The following is a 20,332-nucleotide window of genomic DNA, read 5'->3' on the forward strand; positions in this document are numbered from 1 at the left end:
ACAACATTATAAAAGGCTACACTGTGATAAAAGGTTATACTGTGATCAAAGGCAACAACATGATCAAAGGCCACACTGTGATGAAAGGTTACACTGTGAAAAAAGGTTACACTGTGATAAAAGGCTACAACATCATAAAAGGCTACACTGTGATAAATGACTACACTGTGATAAAAGGCTACAAAATTATAAAAGGCTACACTGTGATAATAGGCTACACCATGAGAAAAAGCCACACTTTGATAAAAGAGTACACTGTGATAAAAGGCCACACTGTGATAAAAGGCTACACCATGATAAAAAGCCACACTTTGATAAAAGAGTACACTGTGATAAAAGGCCACACTGTGATGAAAGGTTACACTGTGAAAAAAGGCTACACTTTGATCCAAGGCAACAACATGATCAAAGGCAACAACATGATAAAAGAGTACACTGTGATAAAAGGCTACAATGTGATAAAGGCTACAACATGATAAAAGGCTAAACTGTGATAAAAGGCTACAACATTATAAAAGGCTACACTGTGATAAAAAGCCACACTTTGATAAAAGAGTACACTCTGATAAAAGGCCACACTGTGATAAAAGGCTACACTGTGATAAAAGACTACACTGTGAAAGAGGGTTACACTCTGATATAAGGCTACAACATGATAAAAGGCTACACTGTGATAAAAGGCTACACTGTGATAAAAGGCTACACAGTGACAAAAGGCTACAACATTATAAAAGGCTACACCGTGATGAAAGGTTACACTGTGATAAAAGGCTACACTGTGATAAAGGCTACAAAATGATAAAAGGCTACACTGTGATAAAAGGCAACAACATGATAAATTGCTACACTGTGATAAAAGGCTATACTTTGATAAAAGACTACACTGTGATAAAAGGTTACACTGTGATAAAAGGCTGAACCGTGATAAAAAGCTACACATTAATAAAAGACTACACTGTGATAACAGGCCACACTGTGTTGAAAGGTTACACTGTGATAAAAGGCTACAACGTGATAAAAGGCCACACTGTGATTAAAGGTTACACTGTGATAAAAGGCTACACTGTGATAAAAGGCTACAACGTGATAAAAGGCTACACTGTGATAAAAGTTTACACTGTGAAAAAAGGTTACACTGTGATAAAAGGCAACAACATGATAAAAGGCTACACTGTGATAATAGGCTACACCAGGATAAAAAGCCACACTTTGATAAAAGAGTACACTGTGATAAAAGCCCACACTGTGATGAAAGGTTACACTGTGAAAAAAGGTTACACTGTGATAAAAGGCTACAACATGATAAAAGGCTACACTGTGATAAAAAGTTACACCATTATAAAAGGCCACACTGTGATAAAAGGTTAGACTGTGATAAAAGGCTACACTGTGACAAAAGACTACACTGTGATAAAAGGCTACAACATTATAAAAGGCTACACTGTGATAAAATGTTACACTGTGATCAAAGGCAACATGATCAAAGGCAACAACATGATAAAAGGCTACACTGTGATAAAAACCTACTACATGATAAAAGGTTACACTGTGATAAAAGGCCACACTGTGATCAAAGGCAACAACATGATCAAAGGCAACAACATGATAAAAGGCTACACTGTGATAATAGGCTACACCATGATAAAAAGCCACACTTTGATAAAAGAGTACACTCTGATAAAAGGCCACACTGTGATAAAAGGCTACACTGTGATAAAAGACTACACTGTGAAAGAGGGTTACACTCTGATATAAGGCTACAACATGATAAAAGGCTACACTGTGATAAATGACTTCACTGTGATAAAAGGCTACACTGTGATAAAAGGCTACACAGTGACAAAAGGCTACAACATTATAAAAGGCTACACCGTGATGAAAGGTTACACTGTGATAAAAGGCTACACTGTGATAAAGGCTACAACATGATAAAAGGCTACACTGTGATAAAAGGCAACAACATGATAAATTGCTACACTGTGATAAAAGGCTATACTTTCATAAAAGACTACACTGTGATAAAAGGTTACACTGTGATAAAAGGCTGAACCGTGATAAAAGGCTACACATTGATAAAAGACTACACTGTGATAAAAGGCCACACTGTGTTGAAAGGTTACACTGTGATAAAAGGCTACAACGTGATAAAAGGCTACACTGTGATAAAAGGCAGCACTGTGACGAAAGGTTACACTGTGATAAAAGTCTACAACATGATAAAAGGCTACACTATGATAAAGGCTACAACATGATAAAAGGCTACACTGTGATAAAAACCTAATACATGATAAAAGGTTACACTGTGATAAAAGGCTGAACCGTGATAAAAGGCTACACATTGATAAAAGACTACACTGTGATAAAAGGCCACACTGTGTTGAAAGGTTACACTGTGATCAAAGGCAACAACATGATCAAAGGCCACACTGTGATGAAAGGTTACACTGTGAAAAAAGGCTACACTGTGATTAAAGGTTACACAGTGATGAAAGGTTACACTGTGATAAAAGGCTACACTGTGATGAAGGCTACAATATGATAAAAGGCTAAACTGTGATAAAAGGCTACAAATGATGAATGACTACACTGTGATAAAAGGCTACAACATTATAAAAGGCTGCACTGTGATAAAAGGTTATACTGTGATCAAAGGCAACAACATGATGAAAGGTTACACTGTGAAAAAAGATTACACTGTGATAAAAGTCTACAACATCATAAAAGGCTACACTGTGATAAATGACTACACTGTGATAAAAGGCTACAAAATTATAAAAGGCTACACTGTGATAAAAGGCTACACTGTGATTAAAGGTTACACCGTGATGAAAGGTTACACTGTGATGAAAGGTTACACTGTGATCAAAGGCAACAACATGATCAAAGGCAACAACATGATAAAAGGCTACACTGTGATAATAGGCTACACCATGATAAAAAGCCACACTTTGATAAAAGAGTACACTGTGATAAAAGGCCACACTGTGATAAAAGCCTACACTGTGAGAAAAGACTACACTGTGAAAGAAGATTACATTCTGATAAAAGGCTACAACATGATAAAAGGCTACACTGTGATAAATGACTACACTGTGATAAAAGGCTACAAAATTATAAAAGGCTACACTGTGATAAAAGGCAGCACTGTGACGAAAGGTTACACTGTGATAAAAGGCTACACTGTGATAATAGGCTACACTTTGATAAAAGACTACACTGTGATAAAAGGCAACATGATCAAAGGCAACAACATGATAAAAGGCTACACTGTGATAAAAGGCCACACTGTGATAAAAGGCTACACTGTGATAAAAGACTACACTGTGGAAGAAGGTTACACTCTGATAAAAGGCTACAACATGATAAAAGGCTTCACTGTGATAATTGACTACGCTGTGATAAAAGGCTACACAGTGACAAAAGGCTACAACAATATAAAAGGCTACACCGTGATGAAAGGTTACACTGTGATAAAAGGCTACACTGTGATAAAGGCTACAATATGATAAAAGGCTACACTGTGATAAAAACCTACTACATGATCAAAGGTTACACTGTGATAAAAGGTTACACTGTGATCAAAGGCAACAACATGATCAAAGGCAACAACATGATACAAGGTTACACTGTGATAATAGGCTACACCATGATAAAAAGCCACACTTTGATAAAAGTGTACACTGTGATAAAAGGCCACACTGTGATGAAAGGTTACACTGTGAAAAAAGGTTAGACTGTGAAAAAAGGCTACAACATGATAAAAGGCTACACTGTGATCAAAGGCAACAACATGATCAAAGGCAACAACATGATAAAAGGCTACATTGTGATAAAGGCTACAACATGATAAAAGGCTACACTGTGATAAAAACCTAATACATGATAAAAGGTTACACTGTGATCAAAGGCAACAACATGATAAAAGGCTACACTGTGATAAAAGGCCACACTGTGATAAAAGGCTACACTGTGATAAAAGACTACACTGTGGAAGAAGGTTACACTTTTATAAAAGGCCACACTGTGACAATGGGTTAGACTGTGATAAAAGGCTACAACGTGATGAAAGGCTACACTGTGATAAAAGGTTACACCATTATAAAAACTACACTGTGATAAAAGGCCACACCGTGATAAAAGGCTACACTTTGAAAAAAACCTACTACATGATAAAAGGCCACACTGTGACAATGGGTTAGACTGTGATAAAAGGCTACACTGTGATAAAAGTCTACAACATGATAAAAGGCTACACTGTGATAAAGGCTACAACATGATAAAAGTCTACACTGTGATAAAAACCTAATACATGATAAAAGGTTACACTGTGATAAAAGGTTACACTGTGATCAAAGGCAACAACATGATCAAAGGCCACACTGTGATGAAAGGTTACACTGTGAAAAAAGGTTACACTGTGATAAAAGGCAACAAAATTATAAAAGGCTACACTGTGATAAAAGGCTACACTGTGATGAAAGGTTACACAGTGATGAAAGGTTACACTGTGATAAAAGGCTTCACTGTGATGAAAGGTTACAATGTGGAAAAAGGTTACACTGTGATAAAAGGCAACAACATGATCAAAGGCAACAACATGATAAAAGGCTACACTGTGATGAAAGGCTACACTGTGATAATAGGCTACACCATGATAAAAAGCCACACTTTGATAAAAGAGTACACTGTGATAAAAGGCCACACTGTGATGAAAGGTTACACTGTGATAAAAGGTTACACTGTGATAAAAGGTTACACCATTATAAAAGGCCACACTGTGATAAAAGGTTAGATTGTGATAAAAGGCTACACTGTGACGAAAGACTACAATGTGACAAAAGGCCACACTGTGATAAAAGGCTACACTTTGATAAAAGAATTCACCGTGATAAAAGGCTACACTGTGATAAAAACCTAATACATGATAAAAGGTTACACTGTGATAAAAGGTTACACTGTGAAAAAAGGTTACACTGTGATAAAAGGCAACAACATGATCAAAAGCAACACTGTGAAAAAAGGTTACACTGTGATAAAAGGCAACAAAATTATAAAAGGCTACACTGTGATAAAAGGCTACACTGTGATGAAAGGTTACACAGTGATGAAAGGTTACACTGTGATAAAATGCTTCACTGTGATGAAAGGTTACACTGTGAAAAAAGGTTACACTGTGATAAAAGGCTACACTGTGATCAAAGGCCACACTGTGATAAAAGGTTAGACTGTGATAAAAGGCTACACTGTGACGAAAGACTACACTGTGATAAAAGGCCACACTGTGATAAAAGGCTACACTTTGATAAAAGAATTCACCATGATAAAAAGCCACACTTTGATAAAAGAGTACACTGTGATAAAAGGCCACACTGTGATGAAAGGTTACACTGTGATTAAAGATTACACCATTATAAAAACTACACTGTGATAAAAGGCCACACTGTGATGAAAGGTTACACTGTGAAAAAAGGTTACACTGTGACAACAGGCTACAACATGATAAAAGGTTACACTGTGATAAAAGGTTACACCATTATAAAAGGCTTCAGTGTGATAAAAGACTACACTGTGAAAGAGGGTTACACTCTGATATAAGGCTACAAGATGATAAAAGGCTTCACTGTGATAATTGACTACACTGTGATAAAAGGCTACACAGTGACAAAAGGCTACAACAATATAAAAGGCTACACCGTGATGAAAGGTTACACTGTGATAAAAACCTAATACATGATAAAAGGTTACACTGTGATCAAAGGCAACAACATGATCAAAAGCCACACTGTGATGAAAGGTTACACTGTGAAAAAAGGTTAAACTGTGATAAAAGGCAATAAAATTATAAAAGGCTACACTGTGATAAAATGCTACACTGTGATGAAAGGTTACACAGTGATGAAAGGTTACACTGTGATAAAAGGCTACACTGCGATGAAAGGTTACACTGTGAAAAAAGGTTACACTGTGATAAAAGGCAACAACATGAGCAAAGGCAACAACATGATAAAAGGCTACACTGTGATAAAAGGGTACACTGTGATAATAGGCTACACCATGATAAAAAGCCACACTTTGATAAAAGAGAACACTGTGATAAAAGGCCACACTGTGATGAAAGGTTACACTGTGAAAAAAGGTTACACTGTGATAAAAGGCTACAACATGATAAAAGGCTACACTGTGATAAAAGGTTACACCATTATAAAAGGCCACACTGTGATAAAAGGTTAGACTTTGAAAAAAGGCTACACTGTGACGAAAGACTACACTGTGATAAAAGGCTACACCATTATAAAAACTACACTGTGATAAAAGGCTACACTGTGATAAAAGGCTACACTTTGAAAAAAACCTACTGCATGATAAAAGGCCACACTGTGACAATGGGTTAGACTGTGATAAAAGGCTACACTGTGATAAAACGTTACACTGTGATAAAAGGCTGAACCGTGATAAAAGACTACACATTGATAAAAGACTACACTGTGATAAAAGGCCACACCGTGATGAAAGGTTAGACTGTGATAAAAGGCTACAACATTATAAAAGGCTACACTGTGATCAAAGGCAACATGATCAAAGGCCACAACATGAGAAAAGGCTACACTGTGATAAAAGGCTACACTTTGATAAAAGACTACACTGTGAAAGAAGGTTACACTCTGATAAAAGGCTACAACATGATAAAAGGCTACACTGTGATAAATGACTACACTGTGATAAAAGGTTACACCATTATAAAAGGCCACACTGTGACAATGGGTTAGACTGTGATAAAAGGCTAAAACGTGATGAAAGGCTACACTGTGATAAAAGGTTACACTGTGATAAAAGGCTGAACCGTGATAAAAGGCTACACATTGATAAAAGACTACACTGTGATAAAAGGCCACACTGTGTTGAAAGGTTACACTGTGATAAAAGGCTACAACGTGATAAAAGGCTACACTGTGATAAATGACTACACTGTGATAAAAGGTTACACCATTATAAAAGGCAACAACATGATAAATGGCTACACTGTGATAAAAGGGTACATTGTGATAATAGGCTACACCATGATAAAAAGCCACACTTTGATAAAAGAGTACACTGTGATAAAAGGCCACACTGTGATGAAAGTTTACACTGTGAAAAAATGTTACACCGTGATAAAAGGTTACACTTTGATAACAGACTACTCTCTGATAAAAGGCAACACTGTGATAAAAGGTTACACTGTGATAAAAGGCCACAACATGATGAATGACTACACTGTTATAAAAGGCTACAACATGATCAAAGGCCACACTGTGATGAATGGTTACACAGTGATGAAAGGTTACACTGTGATAAAAGGCTACACTGTGATGAAAGGTTACACTGTGAAAAAAGTTTACACTGTGATAAAAGGCAACAACATGATCAAAGGCAACAACATGATAAAAGCCTACACTGTGATAAAAGGCTACAACATTATAAAAGGCTACACTGTGATAAAAGGCTACGCTGTGATGAAAGGTTACACTGTGATAAAAGGTCACACTGTGATAAAGGCTACACTATGATAAAAAGCCACACTTTGATAAAAGAGTACACTGTGATAAAAGGCCACACTGTGATGAAAGGTTACACTGTGATGAAATGTTACGTGATAAAAGGCCACACCGTGATAAAAGGTTAGACTGTGATAAAAGGCTGAACCGTAATAAAAGGCTACACATTGATTAAAGACTACACTGTGATAAAAGGCCACACTGTGATAAAAGGCTACACTGTGATTAAAGGTTACACAGTGATGACAGGTTACACTGTGATAAAAGGCTACACTGTGATAAAGGCTACAACATGAAAAAAGGCTAAACTGTGATAAAAGGCTACAACATGATGAATGACTACATTGTGATAAAAGGCTACAACATTATAAAAGGCTACACTGTGATAAAAGGTTATACTGTGATCAAAGGCAACAACATGATCAAAGGCCACACTGTGATGAAAGGTTACACTGTGAAAAAAGGTTACACTGTGATAAAAGGCTACAACATCATAAAAGGCTACACTGTGATAAAAGGCCACACTGTGATCAAAGGCAACAACATGATAAAAGGCTACACTGTGATAATAGGCTACACCATGATAAAAAGCCACACTTTGATAAAAGAGTACACTGTGATAAAAGGCCACACTGTGATGAAAGGTTACACTGTGAAAAAAGGTTACACTGTGATAAAAGGTTACAACATGATAAAAGGCTACACTGTGACAAAAGGTTACCCTGTCATAAAAGGTTACACCATTATAAAAGGCCACACTGTGATAAAAGGTTAGACTGTGAAAAAAGGCTACACTGTGACGAAAGACTACACTGTGATAAAAGGTTACACCATTATAAAAACTACACTGTGATAAAAGGCTACACTTTGAAAAAAGCCTACTACATGATAAAAGGTTACACTGTGATAAAAGGTTACACTGTGATCAAAGGCAACAACATGATCAATGGCAACAACATGATAAAAGGCTACACTGTGATAAAAGGCTACACTGTGATAATAGGCTACACCATGATAAAAAGCCACACTTTGATAAAAGAGTACACTGTGATAAAAGGCCACACTGTGATGAAAGGTTACACTGTGATAAAAAGTTACACCGTCATAAAAGGCTACAACATTATAAAAGGCTATACTGTGATAAAAGGCTACAACATGATAAAAGGCTACAACATGATAAAAGGCTACACTGTGATAAAAAGCTACAACGGGATAAAAGACTACAATGTGATTAAATGTTACAACGTGATAAAAGGCCACAACGTGATAAAAGGCTACACTGTGATAAAAGGTTACACTGGGATCAAAGGCAACAACATGATCAAAGGCCACAGTGTGATGAAAGGTTACACTGTTAAAAAAGGTTACACTGTGATAAAAGGCAACAAAATTATAAAAGGCTACACTGTGATCAAAGGCAACAACATGATCAAAGGCCACAGTGTGATGAAAGGTTACACTGTTAAAAAAGGTTACACTGTGATAAAAGGCAACAAAATTATAAAAGGCTACACTGTGATAAAAGGCTACACTGTGATGAAAGGTTACACTGTGAAAAAAGGTTACACTGTGATACAAGGCTACAACATGATAAAAGGCTACACTGTGATAAAAGGTTACACCATTATAAAAGGCCACACTGTGATAAAAGGTTAGACTGTGAAAAAAGGCTACACTGTGATAAAAGGCTACACTTTGAAAAAAACCTACTACATGATAAAAGGTTACACTGTGATAAAAGGTTACACTGTGATCAAAGGCAACAACATGATCAAAGGCAACAACATTATAAAAACTACACTTTGATAATAGGCTACACCATGATAAAAAGCCACACTTTGATAAAAGAGTACACTGTGATAAAAGGCCACACTGTGATGAAAGGTTACATTGTGAAAAAAGGTTACACTGTGATAAAAGGCTGCAACATGATAAAAGGCTACACTGTGAAAAAAGGTTACACTGTGATAAAAGATTAGACTGTGATAAAAGGCTACACTGTGACGAAAGACTACACTGTAATAAAAGCTTACACCATTATAAAAAATACACGGTGTTAAAAGGCCAAACTGTGATAAAAAGCGACACTTTGATAAAAGAGTACACTGTGATAAAAGGCCACACTGTGATGAAAGGTTACATTGTGAAAAAAGGTTACACTGTGATAAAAGGTGACACAGTGATGAAAGGTTACACTGTGATAAAAGGCTACACTGTGATAAAGGCTACAACATTAAAAAAGGCTAAACTGTGACAAAAGTCTACAACATGATGAATGACTACACTGTGATAAAAGGCTACAACATTATAAAAGGCTAAACTGTGATAAAAGGTTACACTGTGATCAAAGGCAACATGATCAAAGGCAACAACATGATAAAAGGCTACACTGTGATAAATGACTACACTGTGATAAAAGGTTACACCATTATAAAAGGCCACACTGTGACAATGGGTTAGACTGTGATAAAAGGCTACAACGTGATGAAAGGCTACACTGTGATAAAAGGTTACACTGTGATAAAAGGCTACACTGTGATAAAAGACTACACTGTGATAAATGACTACACTGTGATAAAAGGCTACAAAATTATAAAAGGCTACACTGTGATAAAAGGCAGCACTGTGACGAAAGGTTACACAGTGATGAAAGGTTACACTGTGATAAAAGGCTTCACTGTGATGAAAGGTTACAATGTGAAAAAAGGTTACACTGTGATAAAAGGCATCAACATCATCAAAGGCAACAACATGATAAAAGGCTACACTGTGATGAAAGGCTACACTGTGATAATAGGCTACACCATGATAAAAAGCGACACTTTGATAAAAGAGTACACTGTGATAAAAGGCCACACTGTGATGAAAGGTTACACTGTGATAAAAAGCTACAACATGATAAAAGGCCACACTGTGATAAAAGGTTAGACTGTGAAAAAAGGCTACACTGTGACGAAAGACTACAGTGTGATAAAAGGTTACACCATTACAAAAACTACACTGTGATAAAAGGCCACACTGTGATAAAAGTCTACACTGTGATCAAAGGCAACAACATGATCAAAGGCAACAACATGATAAAAGGCTACACTGTGATAAAAGGCTACACTGTGATAAAAGGCTACACTTTGATAAAATAATTCACCGTGATAAAAGGCTACACTTTGATAAATGGCTACACTGTGATAATAGGCTACACCATGATAAGAAGCCACACTTTGATAAAAGAGTACACTGTGATAAAAGGCCACACTGTGATGAAAGGTTACACTGTGAAAAAAGATTACACTGTGATAAAAGGCTACAACATGATAAAAGGCTACACTGTGATAAAAAGCTACAACGTGATAAAAGACTACAATGTGATTAAATGTTACAACATGATAAAAGGCCACAACGTGATAAAATGCTACACTTTGATAAAAGAGTACACTGTGATAAAAGGCCACACTGTGATGAAAGGTTACACTGTGAAAAAAGGTTACACTGTGATAAAAGGCTACAACATGATAAAAGGCTACACTGTGATAAAAGGTTACACTGTGATAAAAGGTTACACCATTATAAAAGGCCACACTGTGATAAAAGGCTACACTGTGATAAAAGGGTACACTGTGATAAAAGGCTGAAACGTGATAAAAGGTTACACTGTGATAAAAGGCTACAACATGATGAATGACTACACTGTTATAAAAGGCTACAACATTATAAAAGGCTACACTGTGATAACAGGCTACACTGTGATGAAAGGTTACACTGTGATAAAAGGCTGAACCGTGATAAAAGGCTACACATTGATAAAAGACTACACTGTGATAAAGGCCACACTGTGTTGAAAGGTTACACTGTGATAAAAGGCTACACTGTGATAAAAGGCAGCACTGTGACGAAAGGTTACACTGTGATAAAAGTCTACAACATGATAAAAGGCTACACTGTGATAAAGGCTACAACATGATAAAAGGCTACACTGTGATAAAAGGTTACACTGTGATCAAAGGCAACAACATGATCAAAGGCCACACTGTGATGAAAGGTTACACTGTGAAAAAAGGTTACACTGTGATAAAAGGTTACACCATTATAAAAGGCCACACTGTGATCAAAGGTTAGACTGTGAAAAAAGGCTACACTGTGATAAAAGGCTACAACATGACAAAAGGCTACACTGTGATAAAAGGTTACACTGTGATAAAAGGTTACACCATTATAAAAGGCCACACTGTGATAAAAGGTTAGACTGTGATAAAAGGCTACACTGTGACGAAAGACTACACTGTGATAAAAGGCCACACTGTGATAAAAGGCTACACTTTGATAAAAGAATTCACCGTGATAAAAGGCTACACTTTGATAAAAGGCTACACCATGATAAAAAGCCACACTTTGATAAAAGAGTACACTGTGATAAAAGGCCACACTGTGATGAAAGGTTACACTGTGATGAAATGTTACAACGTGATAAAAGGCCACACCGTGATAAAAGGTTAGACTGTGATAAAAGGCTACAACATGATGAATGACTACACTGTGATAAAAGGCTACAACATTATAAAAGGCTACACTGTGATAAAAGGTTACACTGTGATCAAAGGCAACATGATCAAAGGCAACAACATGATAAAAGGCTACACTGTGATAAATGACTACACTGTGATAAAAGGTTACACCATGATAAAAAGCCACACTTTGATAAAAGAGTACACTGTGATAAAAGGCCACACTGTGATGAAAGGTTACACTGTGAAAAAAGGTTACACTGTGATAAAAGGCTACAACATGATAAAAGGCTACACTGTGATAAAAGGCCACACTGTGATAAAAGGTTACACTGTGAAAAAAGGTTACACTGTGATAAAAGGCCACACTGTGATGAAAGGTTACACTGTGAAAAAAGGTTACACTTTGATAAAAGACTACACTGTGAGAAAAGACTACACTGTGAGAAAAGGCTACACAGTGACAAAAGGCTACAACAATATAAAAGGCTACACCGTGATGAAAGGTTACACTGTGATAAAAGGCTACACTGTGATAAAGGCTACAACATGATAAAAGGCTACACTGTGATAAAAACCTACTACATGATAAAAGGTTACACTGTGATAAAAGGTTACACTGTGATCAAAGGCAACAACATGATCAAAGGCAACAACATGATAAAAGGTTACACTGTGATAATAGGCTACACCATGATAAAAAGCCACACTTTGATAAAAGAGTACACTGTGATAAAAGGCCACACTGTGATGAAAGGTTACACTGTGAAAAAAGGTTACACTGTGATAAAAGGCTACAACATGATAAAAGGCTACACTGTGATCAAAGGCAACAACATGATCAAAGGCAACAACATGATAAAAGGCTACATTGTGATAAAGGCTACAACATGATAAACGGCTACACTGTGATAAAAACCTAATACATGATAAAAGGTTACACTGTGATCAAAGGCAACAACATGATCAAAGGCCACACTGTGATGAAAGGTTACACTGTGATGAAAGGTTACACAGTGATGAAAGGTTACACTGTGACGAAAGACTACACTGTAATAAAAGGTTACACCATTATAAAAAATACACGGTGATAAAAGGCCACACTGTGATAAAAGGCTACACTTTGATAAAAGAATCCACTGTGATAAAAGGTTACACTGTGATAAAAGGCTACACAGTGACAAAGGCTACAACATTATAAAAGGCTACAACGTGATAAAAGGCCACACCGTGATAAAAGGTTACACTTTGATAAAAGGGTACAATGTGATAAAAGGCTAAACCGTGATGAAAGGCTACACTTTGATAACAGACTACACTGTGATAAAAGGCCACACTGTGATAAAAGGCTACAACATGATAAAAGGCTACACTGTGATAAAAAGTTACACTGTGATCAAAGGCAACAACATTATAACAGGCTACACTGTGATAAAAAGCCACACTTTGATAAAAGAATACACTGTGATAAAAGGCTACAACCTGATAAAAGGCTACACTGTCATCAAGGCTACAACATGATAAAAGGCTACACTGTGATAAAAGGTTACACTGTGATAAAAGGTTAGACTGTGAAAAAAGGCTACACTTTGATAAAAGGCCACACTGTGATAAAAGTCTACACTTTGAAAAAAACATACTACATGATAAAAGGTTACACTGTGATAAAAGGTTACACTGTGATCAAAGGCAACAACATGGTCAAAGGCAACAACATGATAAAAGGCTACACTGTGATAAAAGGCTACACTGTGATAATAGGCTACACCATGATAAAAAGCCACACTTTGATAAAAGAGTACACTGTGATAAAAGGCCACACTGTGATGAAAGGTTACACTGTGAAAAAAGGTTACACTGTGATAAAAAGCTACAACATGATAAAAAGCTACACTGTGATAAAAGGTTACACCATTATAAAAGGCCACACTGTGATAAAAGGTTAGACTGTGAAAAAAGGTTACACCATTATAAAAACTACACTGTGATAAAAGGCCACACTGTGATAAAAGGCTACACTTTTATAAAAGAATTCACCGTGATAAAAGGTTACACTGTGATAAAAGGTTACACTGTGATTAAAGGTTTCACAGTGATGAAAGGTTACACTGTGATAAAAGGCTACACTGTGATGAAGGCTACAATATGATAAAAGGCTAAACTGTGATAAAAGGCTACAAATGATGAATGACTACACTGTGATAAAAGGCTACAACATTATAAAAGGCTACACTGTGATAAAAGGTTATACTGTGATCAAAGGCAACAACATGATCAAAGGCCACACTGTGATGAAAGGTTACACTGTGAAAAAAGGCTACACTGTGATTAAAGGTTACACAGTGATGAAAGGTTACACTGTGATAAAAGGCTACACTGTGATGAAGGCTACAATATGATAAAAGGCTAAACTGTGATAAAAGGCTACAAATGATGAATGACTACACTGTGATAAAAGGCTACAACATTATAAAAGGCTACACTGTGATAAAAGGTTATACTGTGATCAAAGGCAACAACATGATAAAAGATTACACTGTGAAAAAAGATTACACTGTGATAAAAGGCTACAACATCATAAAAGGCTACACTGTGATAAATGACTACACTGTGATAAAAGGCTACAAAATTATAAAAGGCTACACTGTGATAAAAGGCTGAACCGTGATAAAAGGCTACACATTGATAAAAGACTACACTGTGAAAAAAGGCCACACTGTGTTGAAAGGTTACACTGTGATCAAAGGCTACAACGTGATTAAAGACTACACTATGATGAAATGTTAGAACGTGATAAAAGGCCACACCGTGATAAAACGTTAGACTGTGATAAAAGGTTGAACCGTGATAAAAGGCTACAACGTGATAAAAGGTTACACTGTGATAAAAGGCAGCACTGTGACGAAAGGTTACACTGTGATCAAAGGCAACAACATGATCAAAGGCCACACTGTGATGAAAGGTTACACTGTGAAAAAAGGTTACACTGTGATAAAAGGCAACAAAATTATAAAAGGCTACACTGTGATAAAAGGCTATACTTTGATAAAAGACTGCACTGTGATAAAAGGTTACACTGTGATAAAAGGCCATGCTGTGATTAAATGTTACAACGTGATAAAAGGCCACACCGTGATAAAAGGTAGACTGTCATAAAAGGCTGAACCGTGATAAAAGGCTACACATTGATAAAAGACTACACTGTGATAAAAGGCCACACTGTGATGAAAGGTTACACTGTGATAAAAGGCTACACTGTGACAAAAGGTTACACTGTGATAAAAGGCTACAAAGTGATAAAAGGCTACACTGTGATAAAAGGTAACACTGTGACGAAAGGTTACACTGTGAAAAAAGGTTACACCATTACAAAAACTACACTGTGATAAAAGGCCACACTGTGATAAAAGTCTACACTTTGAAAAAAACATACTACATGATAAAAGGTTACACTGTGATAAAAGGTTACACTGTGATCAAAGGCAACAACATGATCAAAGGCAACAACATGATAAAAGGCTACACTGTGATAAAAGGCTACACTGTGATAATAGGCTACACCATGATAAAAAGCCACACTTTGATAAAAGAGTACACTGTGATAAAAGGCCACACTGTGATGAAAGGTTACACTGTGAAAAAAGGCTACACTGTGATGAAAGGTTACACAGTGATGAAAGGTTACACTGTGATTAAAGGTTTCACAGTGATGAAAGGTTACACTGTGATAAAAGGCTACACTGTGATGAAGGCTACAATATGATAAAAGGCTAAACTGTGATAAAAGGCTACAAATGATGAATGACTACACTGTGATAAAAGGCTACAACATTATAAAAGGCTACACTGTGATAAAAGGTTATACTGTGATCAAAGGCAACAACATGATAAAAGATTACACTGTGAAAAAAGATTACACTGTGATAAAAGGCTACAACATCATAAAAGGCTACACTGTGATAAATGACTACACTGTGATAAAAGGCTACAAAATTATAAAAGGCTACACTGTGATAAAAGGCTGAACCATGATAAAAGGCTACACATTGATAAAAGACTACACTGTGAAAAAAGGCCACACTGTGTTGAAAGGTTACACTGTGATCAAAGGCTACAACGTGATTAAAGACTACACTATGATGAAATGTTAGAACGTGATAAAAGGCCACACCGTGATAAAACGTTAGACTGTGATAAAAGGTTGAACCGTGATAAAAGGCTACAACGTGATAAAAGGTTACACTGTGATAAAAGGCAGCACTGTGACGAAAGGTTACACTGTGATCAAAGGCAACAACATGATCAAAGGCCACACTGTGATGAAAGGTTACACTGTGAAAAAAGGTTACACTGTGATAAAAGGCAACAAAATTATAAAAGGCTACACTGTGATAAAAGGCTATACTTTGATAAAAGACTGCACTGTGATAAAAGGTTACACTGTGATAAAAGGCCATGCTGTGATTAAATGTTACAACGTGATAAAAGGCCACACCGTGATAAAAGGTAGACTGTCATAAAAGGCTGAACCGTGATAAAAGGCTACACATTGATAAAAGACTACACTGTGATAAAAGGCCACACTGTGATGAAAGGTTACACTGTGATAAAAGGCTACACTGTGACAAAAGGTTACACTGTGATAAAAGGCTACAAAGTGATAAAAGGCTACACTGTGATAAAAGGTAACACTGTGACGAAAGGTTACACTGTGAAAAAAGGTTACACCATTACAAAAACTACACTGTGATAAAAGGCCACACTGTGATAAAAGTCTACACTTTGAAAAAAACATACTACATGATAAAAGGTTACACTGTGATAAAAGGTTACACTGTGATCAAAGGCAACAACATGATCAAAGGCAACAACATGATAAAAGGCTACACTGTGATAAAAGGCTACACTGTGATAATAGGCTACACCATGATAAAAAGCCACACTTTGATAAAAGAGTACACTGTGATAAAAGGCCACACTGTGATGAAAGGTTACACTGTGAAAAAAGGTTACACTGTGATAAAAGGCTACAACATGATAAAAGGCTACACTGTGAAAAAAGGTTACACTGTGATGAAAAGCTACAACATGATAAAAGGCTACACTGTGATAAAAGGCTACAACATTATAAAAGGCTACACTGTGATAAAAGGTTATACTGTGATCAAAGGCAACAACATGATCAAAGGCCACACTGTGATGAAAGGTTACACTGTGAAAAAAGGCTACACTGTGATTAAAGGTTACACAGTGATGAAAGGTTACACTGTGATAAAAGGCTACACTGTGATGAAGGCTACAATATGATAAAAGGCTAAACTGTGATAAAAGGCTACAAATGATGAATGACTACACTGTGATAAAAGGCTACAACATTATAAAAGGCTACACTGTGATAAAAGGTTATACTGTGATCAAAGGCAACAACATGATAAAAGATTACACTGTGAAAAAAGATTACACTGTGATAAAAGGCTACAACATCATAAAAGGCTACACTGTGATAAATGACTACACTGTGATAAAAGGCTACAAAATTATAAAAGGCTACACTGTGATAAAAGGCTGAACCATGATAAAAGGCTACACATTGATAAAAGACTACACTGTGAAAAAAGGCCACACTGTGTTGAAAGGTTACACTGTGATCAAAGGCTACAACGTGATTAAAGACTACACTATGATGAAATGTTAGAACGTGATAAAAGGCCACACCGTGATAAAACGTTAGACTGTGATAAAAGGTTGAACCGTGATAAAAGGCTACAACGTGATAAAAGGTTACACTGTGATAAAAGGCAGCACTGTGACGAAAGGTTACACTGTGATCAAAGGCAACAACATGATCAAAGGCCACACTGTGATGAAAGGTTACACTGTGAAAAAAGGTTACACTGTGATAAAAGGCAACAAAATTATAAAAGGCTACACTGTGATAAAAGGCTATACTTTGATAAAAGACTGCACTGTGATAAAAGGTTACACTGTGATAAAAGGCCATGCTGTGATTAAATGTTACAACGTGATAAAAGGCCACACCGTGATAAAAGGTAGACTGTCATAAAAGGCTGAACCGTGATAAAAGGCTACACATTGATAAAAGACTACACTGTGATAAAAGGCCACACTGTGATGAAAGGTTACACTGTGATAAAAGGCTACACTGTGACAAAAGGTTACACTGTGATAAAAGGCTACAAAGTGATAAAAGGCTACACTGTGATAAAAGGTAACACTGTGACGAAAGGTTACACTGTGAAAAAAGGTTACACCATTACAAAAACTACACTGTGATAAAAGGCCACACTGTGATAAAAGTCTACACTTTGAAAAAAACATACTACATGATAAAAGGTTACACTGTGATAAAAGGTTACACTGTGATCAAAGGCAACAACATGATCAAAGGCAACAACATGATAAAAGGCTACACTGTGATAAAAGGCTACACTGTGATAATAGGCTACACCATGATAAAAAGCCACACTTTGATAAAAGAGTACACTGTGATAAAAGGCCACACTGTGATGAAAGGTTACACTGTGAAAAAAGGTTACACTGTGATAAAAGGCTACAACATGATAAAAGGCTACACTGTGAAAAAAGGTTACACTGTGATGAAAAGCTACAACATGATAAAAGGCTACACTGTGATAATAGGCTACACCATGATAAAAAGCCACACTTTGATAAAAGAGTACACTGTGATAAAAGGCCACACTGTGATGAAAGGTTACACTGTGAAAAAAGATTACACTGTGATAAAAGGCTACAACATGATAAAAGGCTACACTGTGATAAAAAGCTACAACGTGATAAAAGACTACAATGTGATTAAATGTTTCAACATGATAAAAGGCCACAACGTGATGAAAGGCTATACTTTGATAAAAGAGTACACTGTGATAAAAGCCCACACTGTGATGAAAGGTTACACTGTGAAAAAAGGTTACACTGTGATAAAAGGCCATACTGTGATCAAAGGCAACAACATGATCAAAGGCAACAACATGATAAAAGGCTACACTGTGATAATAGGCTACACCATGATAAAAAGCCACACTTTGATAAAAGAGTACACTCTGATAAAAGGCCACACTGTGATGAAAGGTTACACTGTGAAAAAAGGTTACACTGTGATAAAAGGTTACAACATGATAAAAGGCTACACTGTGACAAAAGGTTACCCTGTCATAAAAGGTTACACCATTATAAAAGGCCACACTGTGATAAAATGTTACACTGTGAAAAAAGGCTACACTGTGACGAAAGACTACACTGTGATAAAAGGTTACACCATTATAAAAACTACACTGTGATAAAAGGCAACACTGTGATAAAAGGCTACACTTTGAAAAAAGCCTACTACATGATAAACGGTTACACTGTGATAAAAGGTTACACTTTGAAAAAAGCCTACTACATGATAAACGGTTACACTGTGATAAAAGGTTACACTGTGATCAAAGGCAACAACATGATCAAAGGCAACAACATGATAAAAGGCTACACTGTGATAAAAGGCTACACTGTGATAATAGGCTACACCATGATAAAAAGCCACACTTTGATAAAAGAGTACACTGTGATAAAAGGCCACACTGTGATGAAAGGTTACACTGTGAAAAAAGGTTACACTGTGATAAAAAGCTACAACATGATAAAAGGCTACACTGTGATAATAGGCTACACCATGATAAAAAGCCACACTTTGATAAAAGAGTACACTGTGATAAAAGGCCACACTGTGATGAAAGGTTACACTGTGAAAAAAGATTACACTGTGATAAAAGGCTACAACATGATAAAAGGCTACACTGTGATAAAAAGCTACAACGTGATAAAAGACTACAATGTGATTAAATGTTACAACATGATAAAAGGCCACAACGTGATAAAAGGCTATACTTTGATAAAAGAGTACACTGTGATAAAAGCCCACACTGTTATGAAAGGTTACACTGTGAAAAAAGGTTACACTGTGATAAAAGGCTACAACATGATAAAAGGCTACACTGTGATAAAAGGTTACACCATTATAAAAGGCCACACTGTGATAAAAGGTTAGACTGAGAAAAAAGGCTACACTGTGACGAAAGACTACAGTGTGATAAAAGGTTACACCATTACAAAAACTACACTGTGATAAAAGGCCACACTGTGATAAAAGTCTACACTTTGAAAAAAACATACTACATGATAAAAGGTTACACTGTGATAAAAGGTTACACTGTGATCAAAGGCAACAACATGATCAAAGGCAACAACATGATAAAAGGCTACACTGTGATAAAAGGC

Source organism: Semicossyphus pulcher, unplaced genomic scaffold (genome assembly GCF_022749685.1).
Source record: "Semicossyphus pulcher isolate SPU_LCO1_2020_fin unplaced genomic scaffold, fSemPul1.0.p SCAF_5, whole genome shotgun sequence".
Taxonomy (NCBI): domain Eukaryota; kingdom Metazoa; phylum Chordata; class Actinopteri; order Labriformes; family Labridae; genus Semicossyphus; species Semicossyphus pulcher.